Below are 12,030 nucleotides of genomic sequence, written 5' to 3' on the forward strand. Positions count from 1 at the left end.
GAGAAGAACCTTGCTTCCTAGGATCTGCACTTTTGTAACTTTCAGGCATAGCTCCCATTAGCAGCCCCCTGGTCGGGTGGCTCTATTGTGAAGGACGACGGGAAGGAACAGTGCCCCAGTCTGGACCTCTATCTGGTTTTCCTGAAGCTTTCAGAATGCTTACCCAGCCCTAGGGAATAGAGGCAGCTCATTTGTATTTAGGAGGAAAAAAGTGTTAGGTTGACCCCTACAATGGTGGCAGCACTAGGGTACAACTTCTAATCAAGACCACATAGCTACTGCTTCTGCGATGCTTACTGGTTGTCATGCTCAGTGGTGAGCATTCTGCACACGTTATCTTGTAAAACCCTTATACATAGAGCATGGCTGTAGTTCCTGGATTCTGTGCTGGGAATTCACTCACCACCCACATCCAGGCTCTCATTAGTCAAACAGTCTATTGAGCACTTACTCTGTGCCAGTATGCTGGGATAGAGAGATAAGTCATGAAACCAAACTCTCAGTGATTCCCCAGCCAGTCCAAGACACATGCATGTAAACCAATCCATCATGATACAGTTTGGGGGCAATTTGATAAACGAAGCCAAATTTGAACTTGACCTTAAAGAGAGGAGAAAGTAGATCAGGTGAAGAAGAAATGAGGAGCAGCAAAGGCACCGACATGTATTGACTTCTCATGTCCAACAGGCTTCAGCCCTAATAATGGCGACAACAGCCATTTTTTGAATGTCTCCTACTTGATTGACCTGGCACTAGAGACATCACATCCTTTATCTCATTTAAGACTTTAACAACTATAGGGTAGCTATTAGCTTAGCATACCCAATTTTTATAAGAAGAAACTGAGTGTTGGAGAAAGTGAGTCATAGCTGTCATTTCAGAAAGAAGGCACACCTGGGTGGCAGCGGGGGGTAAAATTTATGTTACTGGAGAGTTGCTGATATGACTGGATGAGAGTAGCTTCTGGAATACGGGGAGACGCATGGGGAGGCTGTGTCCCACTTTCTGGAAAGGAATGGTATGATTAGTTAACATGGGTTTGGAGAGTGGAGAGCAGCATGTGAATGATGTGTGGTCCCAGCATAAAGGGACAACATAAATGGTGCATGCAAGAACCATGGAGAACAAATGGCTCCATAAGAAGTTAGAAGGACTGAACCTCCCTTGAGCCACCCCCGTTTCAAGCCTGACCATTTCATGTCCACATTACTCTTCAACCACCGACACATCCTCCTGCCCTCCATCTCCTCCCCCGTCAATGCATTCTCTACACACAACCCCACCCAGCTTATTCTTTCAAAAGTACTGATTTGACTATTTCATTTCCCGTTGACCATAACCTGGCGTTTAAGCTTATAATAAGAATGCTTGGAAAGGCCCTCTTTCCTGTCACTGTTAAACGTAGTTCTCTAGTACAGTCTCAAGAAATTTGTTGCTTCTGAACATCTCCCCTCAATCACCATAGAAACACAAAGTCAAACAAGCCTTTTCAAAAATTATTATATAATTTTCTCTTATTTGTAAGGAAAAGCTTTTGGTTGCACTTTGCCTTGATTTGACAGACATCGTAACCTGTGATTGAACGTCTAGTCATTTTATACTTGCAATTTCCCAAAGGTGATTCCTGTGATATATTGACAAAGATAGTGAATTAATTTCCATGCATTAGAAAGGAACTAGATGAACCACCTCCTTCTGACTAATATATACTTCATCAACAAAACGAGCTGCCCTCCTCCGAGGGGTGGCCTTTGGCTGTCCAGCTCAGCCTGGTACAGGGAAGGGAACTCTATCTAATTCAGGGCAATGATAGGGAACACGTTTGCCCACGGATTAAAGCCATATTCTCCCAGGAGCTTTCTCAGTAATAAATTTAATATTCTGATCTCCATCTGTCGCGCTCCTTTGTCTTAATTCTCAATTGGTTTCTGTCCTGGTCATTTGCTTGTTTTTCCTAGATCCTCTCCTTGCTCAGCCTCCTCTCTTCATTAAAGGGGGCCTGACCCTTCAAAAGACATTTCCAGCTTTGTTGCCTTCCGCCAGGACAGGCACTAGCTGAGTATTGGAGGACAGGAGGAAGGGAGAAGCCAGGGTGTTTTTCCTTCTCTCACTGCTTAGAGCAGTGTTTCCAGCAACAGCTGCTGCAGACACACCTTTGTTCCAGCTCCTGCCAGCCTTTTGCTCCCTCTAGGGGTCACTGCCTTCCAGAAAGCTCCAGTGTAATTCTGTTCCTACTGGGCTCCTTGAAGACTGTCTCCTCTGTCCCTCCAGTCCTCGGGGTGGTAGTGGCTTCTTTCAGATGCTGATCTCTGGCTTGCTACCTCTGTCCATGTTTGCTTTTTTAGCTCTTCTAAACATCATTATAACTAATTCCCCATATTCAGTCCTCTCTGTTGAGTTACTTGAGATGGGTTTTGTTTTCCCCCCAGGACTCTTCTGATCAGTTCCAGATTCAGGAGGGAAAACAGGGATTCTGAACATTTTATTAATCACCTGAAAAACCATCATATCCAATCTAAACTCCAGATCTTTCTAGCATGGCATGACATCATTGACTAAATACAATTATAATCCGTTTCTCAGACCCTGTAAGTGGGCTTGGAAAAAATGGATCAGATTAATGATCTAAATGCAAAAGTGTAAATATAAAAATACAATGTTGGAGAATGTTTATATACAGAATCTTGGTGAGAAGACCTGCAAGAGTGCACCTCATTTTACAGCTGCAGCAATTAAAGCTTGGTGGGGCTTGGTAACGTGTCTGAGAATAGAAACACTACTAGAATTTCAACTCCATGAGGGCAAGAACTTGTCTTGGTTGTCTTGGTTACACGTCAACTGACTTGTCTTGGTTAATGCCATGTCCTCATGGACATGGGGACTAGAAATAATTGTCACATGGTGTGGTGTTCCAGATCACAGTGCTGGCAAATGGCAGAATGAGAACTCAGGTGCAGTCCACTTAGCTTCTTAGCTTATCATTTATCAGTAGCCACCTCCCAAGGATCTCAGGTGGCCAATGCTGAAGAAACGTGGGGTGGTAGGAGGCATGCAAGAGATGGAGTATGAGGACATCAGATCAACAGTGGTGAAGTCAAGCAAGACTGGTTAGGATGTGGTTGCCTTGGCAATGAGATACAGACGCTTGCTGGTTTATAAAGCACTCAGCTTAAGCAAATGTGATCTTATAAAATTTATTTAGAAGGATATAATAGAGTCGAGGAGACCTGAAAAATGTTGGTCTCAATAAAAACACAAAGTAGATCAGAACACAGGTGAATATCTCAAAATTAAGAGATCTTGTTGGAGCCCTGCAACACGGGGTGAACACTCTGCTTTGCTCACGTTGTTTCTGTTGCTTCCATTTGTTGTTTCAGGGTTATTTGCAGAGCTGGCTCCTTTTTGTTGCATTCTAATCATGACAGGAAAGTAGCAGAAGGAAAGTAAAAGTGCAGAAGCAGCTCTGGATTATAAAATATGTATACAAACATCAAAGAACTGAAGGATGTCAGAACTGCCTTCCAATCTACATGATCATACTTTGGCTATTGTATAGGTTAAATAATTATGTCAGTAAGAACATAAAAAAAAAAAGGGACAGGTCTTCCCTTTTAAAGTAAATCACAGTCACAAAGCCCTCTGGACCTGAGGAAGCACACTGGTCTTTAGTATATTGAAATGTTTCTGCACTGTTACCACAAGCCCCCAAGGCCCTCCCCAACTATGCCTGCCTCTCCTCTATGGTCCAGCACCACTGGGGCCTCCAAAACCTTGCTCCAGCATCTATTATGATTGATCAAGGCCCAGGCTGTATTTATTATTAAATATTTTGAATGTCAACTCTGGAAGCATTTTTATAAAAAGCAGAACTAAATAATAATAGCATAGAAGAAATCTTACCTCTACATGATCTCTTGATGTTATTAGTTTTGCACTGAGTAGTGTTAGTAGGATTGAATTTTGTCCCCCCAAAATTTGGATGTTGAAACCCTACCCCCAATGTGACTGTATTAGAAGACGAGAGTCTTTGTGGAGGAAATTAAGGTTAAAAGAGGTCATAAAGGTGAAGGTTTTGGCGTGTCCCTATCCGAAGAGGAAGAGACATCAAGAGTGTCTTAGAGAAAAAAGCTATATGAGGACACAGTGAGAAGGGGACCGTCTACAAGCCAGGAAAAGCAGTCTCACCAGAAACCAATCCTCCAACACCTTGGTCGTGGACTTCCAACATCCAGAACTATGAGAAAATAAATTTCTGACTTTTAAGCCACCCAATCTATGGTATTCTGTTATGGCAGACCTAGCAGACTACTACAAGTAGTGATGAACTTAAAAGGGAAAATAAGTTTTCTTTTCAGGATGAGAGAAAGGGTGAGCACCTAGAAACAGCAGTCAATCAGTGTGATCTACCTTATGCCATGAAGACCCTGCAAAGGCAATGCTGGTCCTGTGCACCATCTCATGCTAAATACCAGATGACTGAGAGATGTTTTCTTTGAGTAGGTGATGTAGTTCTCCATCCTCATTACCCATCTACCTGCATCCATCAAGTGTCACAATAATGGAAATTCAATGATAGTTCTGAGACAGAAAGACAAAAGACACATTCCACTTGAAAATGGAGGGCCATCCTTGGTTTTCTAATAATAGCCTTTCAATCTACACTTAAACATATAATTCTGGACACTCCAAAATATCTTTTTAATTTTTTTCACACTGATTTGGCTTTATATATGCCAGCTGACATTTATTAGCACTATTAATTGGCATCTTCCCTGGTGCAGTTGCTCAGAGTTTTATTCCTCCCTTGTGCTTGAAATATAAGTTGCATGTGTAACTATATATATTCATTCTGATATACAGTGAGCATTTGCAGTTTGCAAGCCCCTGTGCTAGTTCTGAAATGAATCACATGGTTGCTCTTCGGTGAGCAGCCTGTATTCTGGACATTGAAAAGAATTGTTTTTGCCGCCTAAACGTTTGTTCCCCATAGAACAGCACATTTTTGTTATAACGGCACTTTGCTTTTCCTTCATGAGCACGTTAAGATATCTTTTGATGACAAGTGTAAATAATTTTCCCAGTGTAGACACCAGAATCTGAGTTCTAATGATCAAATTGGAGGTTCGCTGCATTAGCCCTGGGACTTGAAGAAGATAATAAAACGACTCTTTGCAAATGGCTGAATTCTTACTATGGAATCACCTATGAATGCCTCAATATGACATATGACAATTTTTTATCCATTCAACAAGTGACACATTTACACTTTCCTCCTCAGTAAGAGGTGGTGAAAACTTTTGTCATAGACTGGTCAGAACCGTCTTGACTTGATTTAGATTTCTCTTTGTCTTCCATTGTAGACACTCTGCTATTCCTCCACTGTCACATCACACCATTCTTGCCCTCTCTTGTGTGCTTTCAGATGTTACATTCTTGAATTGTAAAGCCCCCCGCCCCTTTTTTTTTTTGTGAGGAAGATCAGCCCTGAGCTAACATCCATGCTAATCCTCCTCTTTTTGCTGAGGAAGACCGGCTCTGAGCTAACATCTATTGCCAATCCTCCTCCTTTCCCCCCCCCCCCCAAAGCCCCCGTAGATAGTTGTATGCCATAGTTGGACATCCTTCTAGTTGCTGTATTTAGGAGGCGGCCTCAGAGTGGCCGGAGAAGCCCTGCGTCAGCGCACGCCCACCGGGCTGCCAATAGCGGAGCGCGCGCGCTTAACCGCTAAGCCACAGGGGCGCCCCCTGTAAACCCCCTTTCTTAATCTCAGTTTATTTACTTGCTCAAAACTCATTATAAGCATGTACTCTAATCAACTGTATTGCTAGAAAAGGTTTGCTTTTTTCCAGCCATATGCTGCAAAATGCCCACTGCTTAGGCCCATATTCCATGGAAAGGGCTTCTCTTTCAATTTGTGAGACAATTTGTGAGTTATACAAGACACCTACCCCAAGGGAGTGGTTATGTGCCCATTTATTATGGTGGAAAGAGTAAGTTGAGATTGAGCTGAGCTCAAATGTCTTCTCCCCTCACTGAGCAAAAAGCATGAGCACCAGGAAACATGTGACATACTAATGATCATTCTGTCTGGTGGCAGTAATTTACTGTGACTGTTTCATGACTATCACCAAGCCATGTCTCAACCTGATAATGGCATTGTCTGCTATGCTGCCATCCTGGTGCCCACTGTCTTTTGCCCAACATATGGACTTACGGTTCAATATATATTAATATATATATAGAGAGAAATCTTTTCTGATATTTATTGAGAATCTACTCTATTTTGATGGAAGCAAATGTGGTACAATGCGATTCTAACACAAAATAAAAAGGCAAAGAAGAGTCTTGGGAATTAGGACTGAAATGACTGGTTGGGAGCAGATTTTGGAGTCTTGAACTGCACGAGAGTCATTGGAGGTTCTTTATTTTTGAGTTACTATTATTAATATCAACGTTTTTAATGCAATGAAGTAATAAAAGATGGTAACATTAAGCGCATTTTCTTGGCCTTCTCTTGGGTTGGAACTAGCAGATCAATTTGACAGCCATCAACAGTAACTGCTTTTGTAAGTGCATACTTATCAATAGCTACTTTAAACGTCAATGGACTAAATGCTCCAATTAAAAGGCATAGGGTGGCTGACTGGATTAAAAAACAAGACTCATATATATGCTGCATACAAGAGACACACTTCAGACCTAAAGACACTCACAAACTGAAAGTGAAGGGATGGAAAAAGATACTCCACGCAAATGGCAATGAAAAGAAAGCTGGGGTATCAGTACTCATATCAGACAAAATAGACTTTAAAATAAAAACTGTAAAAAGAGACAAAGAAGGGCATTACATAATGATCAAGGGAACAATCCAACAAGAGGATATAACACTTGTAAATATCTACGCACCCAATGTAGGTGCACCTAAATATATAAAGCAATTATTAACAGACATAAAAACAGAAATAGACAGTAACACAATAACAGTAGGGGACTTTAACACTCCACTTACACCAACGGATAGATCATCCAAACAGAAGATCAATAAGGAAACATTGGCCTTAAACGACACACTAGAACAGATGGACCTAGTAGATATATACAGAGCATTCCATCCAAAAACCGAAGAATACACGTCCTTTTCAAATGCACATGGAACATTCTCCAGGATTGATCACATATTAGGTCACAAAACAAGTCTCCATAAATTTAAGAAGATTGAAATAATACCAAGTGTCTTTTCTGACCACAACAGTATGAAACTAGAAATCAACTATAGGAAGAAAATCAGAAAAGCCACAAATACGTGGAGATTAAACAAAATGCTACTGAACAACGACTGGGTTAATGAAGAAATCAAAAAATACCTGGAGACAAATGAAAATGAAAATACGACATGCCAGAATTTATGGGATACAGCAAAAGCGGTTCTAAGAGGGAAGTTTATAGCGATACAGGCCTATCTCAACAAACAAGAAAAATCTCAAATAAACAATCTAACAATGCACCTAAAGGAACTGGAAAAAGAAGAACAAAGCCCAAAATCAGTAGAAGAAGGGAAATAATAAAAATCAGAGCAGAAATAAATGAAATAGAGACCAAAAAAACAATAGAAAAAATTAATAAAACCAAGAGCTGGTTCTTTGAAAAGATCAACAAAATAGACAAACCTTTAGCTAGACTCACCAAGAAAAAAAGAGAGAAGGCACAAATAAGTAAAATCAGAAATGAAAGAGGAGAGGTTACAACAGACACCTCAGAAATACAAAAGATTATAAGAGAATACTATGAAAAGCTATATGCCAACCAATTCGACAATCTGGAAGAAATGGATAAATTCTTAGAATCATACAACCTTCCAAAACTGGATCAAGAAGAAGTAGAGAATTTGAATAGACCAATCACCAGTAAGGAGATCGAAACAGTAATCAAAAACCTCTGCAAAAATAAAAGTCCAGGACCAGACGGCTTCCCTGGTAAATTCTACCAAACATTCAAAGAAGACTTAATACCTATTCTTCTCAAACTCTTCCAAAAAATTGAGGAGGGGGGGAAGCTCCCTAACTCATTCTACGAAGCTGACATTACCCTGATACCAAAACCAAACAAGGACAACACAAAAAAAGAAAATTACAGGCCAATATCACTGATGAACATCGATGCGAAAATCCTCAACAAAATACTAGCAAATCGCATACAACAATACGTTAAAAAGATTATACACCATGATCAAGTGGGATTTATTCCAGGTATGAAGGGATGGTTTAACATTCGCAAATCAATCAACGTAATACACTACATTAATAAAATGAAGAACAAAAATCACATGATCATCTCAATAGATGCAGAGAAAGCATTTGACAAGATACAGCATCCATTTATGATAAAAACTCTGAATAAAATGGGTATAGAAGGAAAATACCTCAACATAATAAAGACCATATATGAGAAACCCACAGCTAATATCATCCTCAATGGTGAAAAACTGAAAGCTATCCCTCTAAGAACAGGAACCAGACAAGGATGCCCTCTGTCACCACTCCTATTTAACATAGTATTGGAAGTCCTAGCCAGAGCAATCAGGCAAGAGAAAGAAATAAAAGGGATCCAAATTGGAAAGGAAGAAGTGAAACTGTCACTATTTGCAGATGACATGATTTTATATATAGAAAACCCTAAAGAATCCACCAGAAAACTTTTAGAAGTAATAAACGAATATGGTAAAGTTGCAGGATACAAAATCAACATATAAAAATCAGTTGCATTTCTGTACACTAACAACGAAGTAGCAGAAAGAGAAATTAAGAATACCATCCCATTTACAATTGCAACAAAAAGAATAAAATACCTAGGAATAAACTTAACCAAAGAGGTGAAAGATCTGTACACCGAAAACTATAAAACATTTCTGAAAGAAATTGAAGAAGACACAAAGAAATGGAAAGATATTCCGTGCTCTTGGATTGGAAGAGTTAACATAGTTAAGATGTCCATACTTCCTAAAGCCATCTATAGATTCAATGCAATCCCTATCAAAGTTCCAACAACATTTTTCACAGAAATAGAACAAAGAATCCTAAAATTTATATGGAACAACAAAAGACCCCGAATAGCTAAAGGAATCCTGAGAAAAAAGAACAAAGCTGGAGGTATCACACTCCCTGATTTCAAAATATACTACAAAGCTATAGTAACCAAAACAGCATGGTACTGGCACAAAAACAGACACACAGATCAATGGAATAGAATCGAAAGCCCAGAAATAAACCCACACATCTATGGACAGCTAATCTTTGACAAAGGAGCCAAGAACATACAATCGGGAAAAGAAAGTCTCTTCAACAAATGGTGTTGGGAAAACTGGATAGCCACGTGCAAAAAAATGAAAGTAGACCCTTACCTTACACCATACACAAAAATTAACTCCAAATGGATTAAAGACTTGAATGTAAGACCTGAAACTATGAAACTTCTAGAAGAAAACATAGGCAGTACGCTCTTCCATATCGGTCTTAGCAACATCTTTTCAAACACCACATCTGACCGGGCAAGAGAAACAATAGAAAAAATAAACAAATGGGACTACATCAAACTAAAAAGCTTCTGCACAGCAAAGGAAACCATCAACAAAACGAAAAGACAACCTAACAATTGGGAGAATATATTTGCAAACCATACATCTGATAAGGGCTTAATCTCCAAAATATATAAAGAACTCATGCATCTCAACAACAAAAAAACTACCAACCCAATTAAAAAATGGGCAAAAGACCTGAACAGACATTTCTCCAAAGAAAATATACAGATGGCCAACAGACACATGAAAAGATGTTCAAAATCACTATCAGGGAAATGCAAATCAAAACTACAATGAGATATCACCTCACGCCCCGTCAGAATGGCTATAATTAACAAGACAGGAAACAATATGTGTTGGAGAGGTTGTGGAGAGAAGGGAACTCTCATACACTGCTGGTGGGAGTGCAAACTGGTGCAGCCACTATGGAAAACAGTATGGAGATTCCTCAAAAAATCAAGGATAGAACTACCATATGATCCAGCTATTCCACTGTTGGATATTTATCCAAAGAACTTGAAAACACCAATTTGCAAAGGTACATGCACCCCTGTGTTCATTGCAGCATTATTCACAATAGCCAAGACTTGGAAGCAACCTAAGTGCCCATCAAGGGACGAATGGATAAAGAAGATGTGGTATATATACACAATGGAATACTACTCAGCCATAAGAAACGATGAAATCCAGGCATTTGTGACAACATGGATGGACATTGAGGATATAATGCAAAGTGAAATAAGTCAGAGGGAGAAGGTCAAATACCGTATGATTTCCTTCATTAAGTAGTAGATAATAACAACAATAAACAAACACATAGGGACAGAGATTGGATTGGTGGTTACCAGAGGGGAAGGGGGGAGGGAGGAGGGTGAAAGGGATAATTCGGTACATGTGTGCGGTGATGGGTTGTAATTAGTATTTTGGTGGTGAACATGATGTAGTCCGTGCAGAAATAGAAGTACAATGATGTACACCTGAAATTTTTACAATGTTATAAACCAATGTTACTGCAATAAACAAAAAATTTAAAAAAAAATAAATAAATAGATCACAGCACTTTAAAAAAAAAATAGTAACTGCTTTTTGTTCTTGAGCAATGGCATACATCTGTATACACACAATTTAGGCATGTTTGCATAAAATGAATATTTGTGATTTTGTATTTCAAGTATATACTCAAGTAGAAGGCAGAGTTCTGTATTAATTGGCGTTGGTAAAGCAATTTGATTTTATGGTTTATCTTTCTGGAAATATTACTGTTGAATTAATTTATGTTTAAATGAAACTAACAGGAAAACAAAACCAAAACTGACATTAATGTGATGGAAAAATAAATCTATCCATTCTTGTGGAATGAAGTAACTACATGTGCTCTTTGTTCAGAAACCTACACTAAAGAGGCTGTCAAGGCAGATGACTGAAATCTGAAATATGAAGTTAACTCAAAACTGTCAATATCAGAGTAGAAAACAATCTAGGTATTTTCCCTGCAAACTCTGCTCATCAAATGTTTATGAGTATGAAAGTGACCTATTCTAAGCACCCTATTCCACATGATAGTACTTCAAATATTTGGGAATGACTGTCATATCTTCTTAAAGATATAATGTCAAATTGAAACACACAAACACACACACACACACGATTTGCAAATTGTATCACTGCTGCTTTGACTTACCTGTACAAGACACCACATCATTAACATAGGTCATTGAATATTGTCTATTGATATACTGGCCTTTCCAATTAATCCCTGTGCTCCGCAGATACCTATATGTACACTTTTCTAGAACTGTCTATCTAGTACTTTGAAATCTCAATCTAATTTCAGGTTTTCAACTTGTTCATGGGTTTCTTATGGATGAAGTGCATTGATTTTGCTTTTGAGTAAGAATGATTTGTAGTGGGGGCATGACATCCCTTCGGCAGGTTAAAAATATTTTGAGAGCAACAAGGCTTTCATCCCTAACTTCGGATGATGGAGAGGTAGTTATGCAGAAGAAAATGTAGACTTTTGGAAAAAGGGAGACTAATGCTAATCAAGGAATATAAACACCAGCTTGTTTCGGAAAGAGCTTGAAATTGATTTCTCCCCAGTCACACAAAGGCAATTGGCCTGCAATTTTCACACTGTACTTGGTTTGAATTGTTGGGGAAAAATAAAGTTGTTTATTGATTAGCATTTGAAAAACCAATTAGTATTTAGTTTGCTTGAAAGACAAAATGAGAGCACAGTGTCAGAACCAAATCTGAGTGTTTCCAGGACTAACAAGCACCCCAGGACTCAAAAGTTGGCCCTGAAATTCTGAAGAAATAGAGTCTGAATGTGGCCTTGATTTTAGGCAGAACTCCAGGGCCTGAGTCCACACTTTGGGGGCCAGTTGTTGCCTCTTTCTCACCACGTGGCTGTATAGTTGACATACTATGCGTGTTTCTTTGGGAAACATAACAT

Source organism: Diceros bicornis, chromosome 2 (genome assembly GCF_020826845.1).
Source record: "Diceros bicornis minor isolate mBicDic1 chromosome 2, mDicBic1.mat.cur, whole genome shotgun sequence".
Lineage (NCBI taxonomy): Eukaryota > Metazoa > Chordata > Mammalia > Perissodactyla > Rhinocerotidae > Diceros > Diceros bicornis.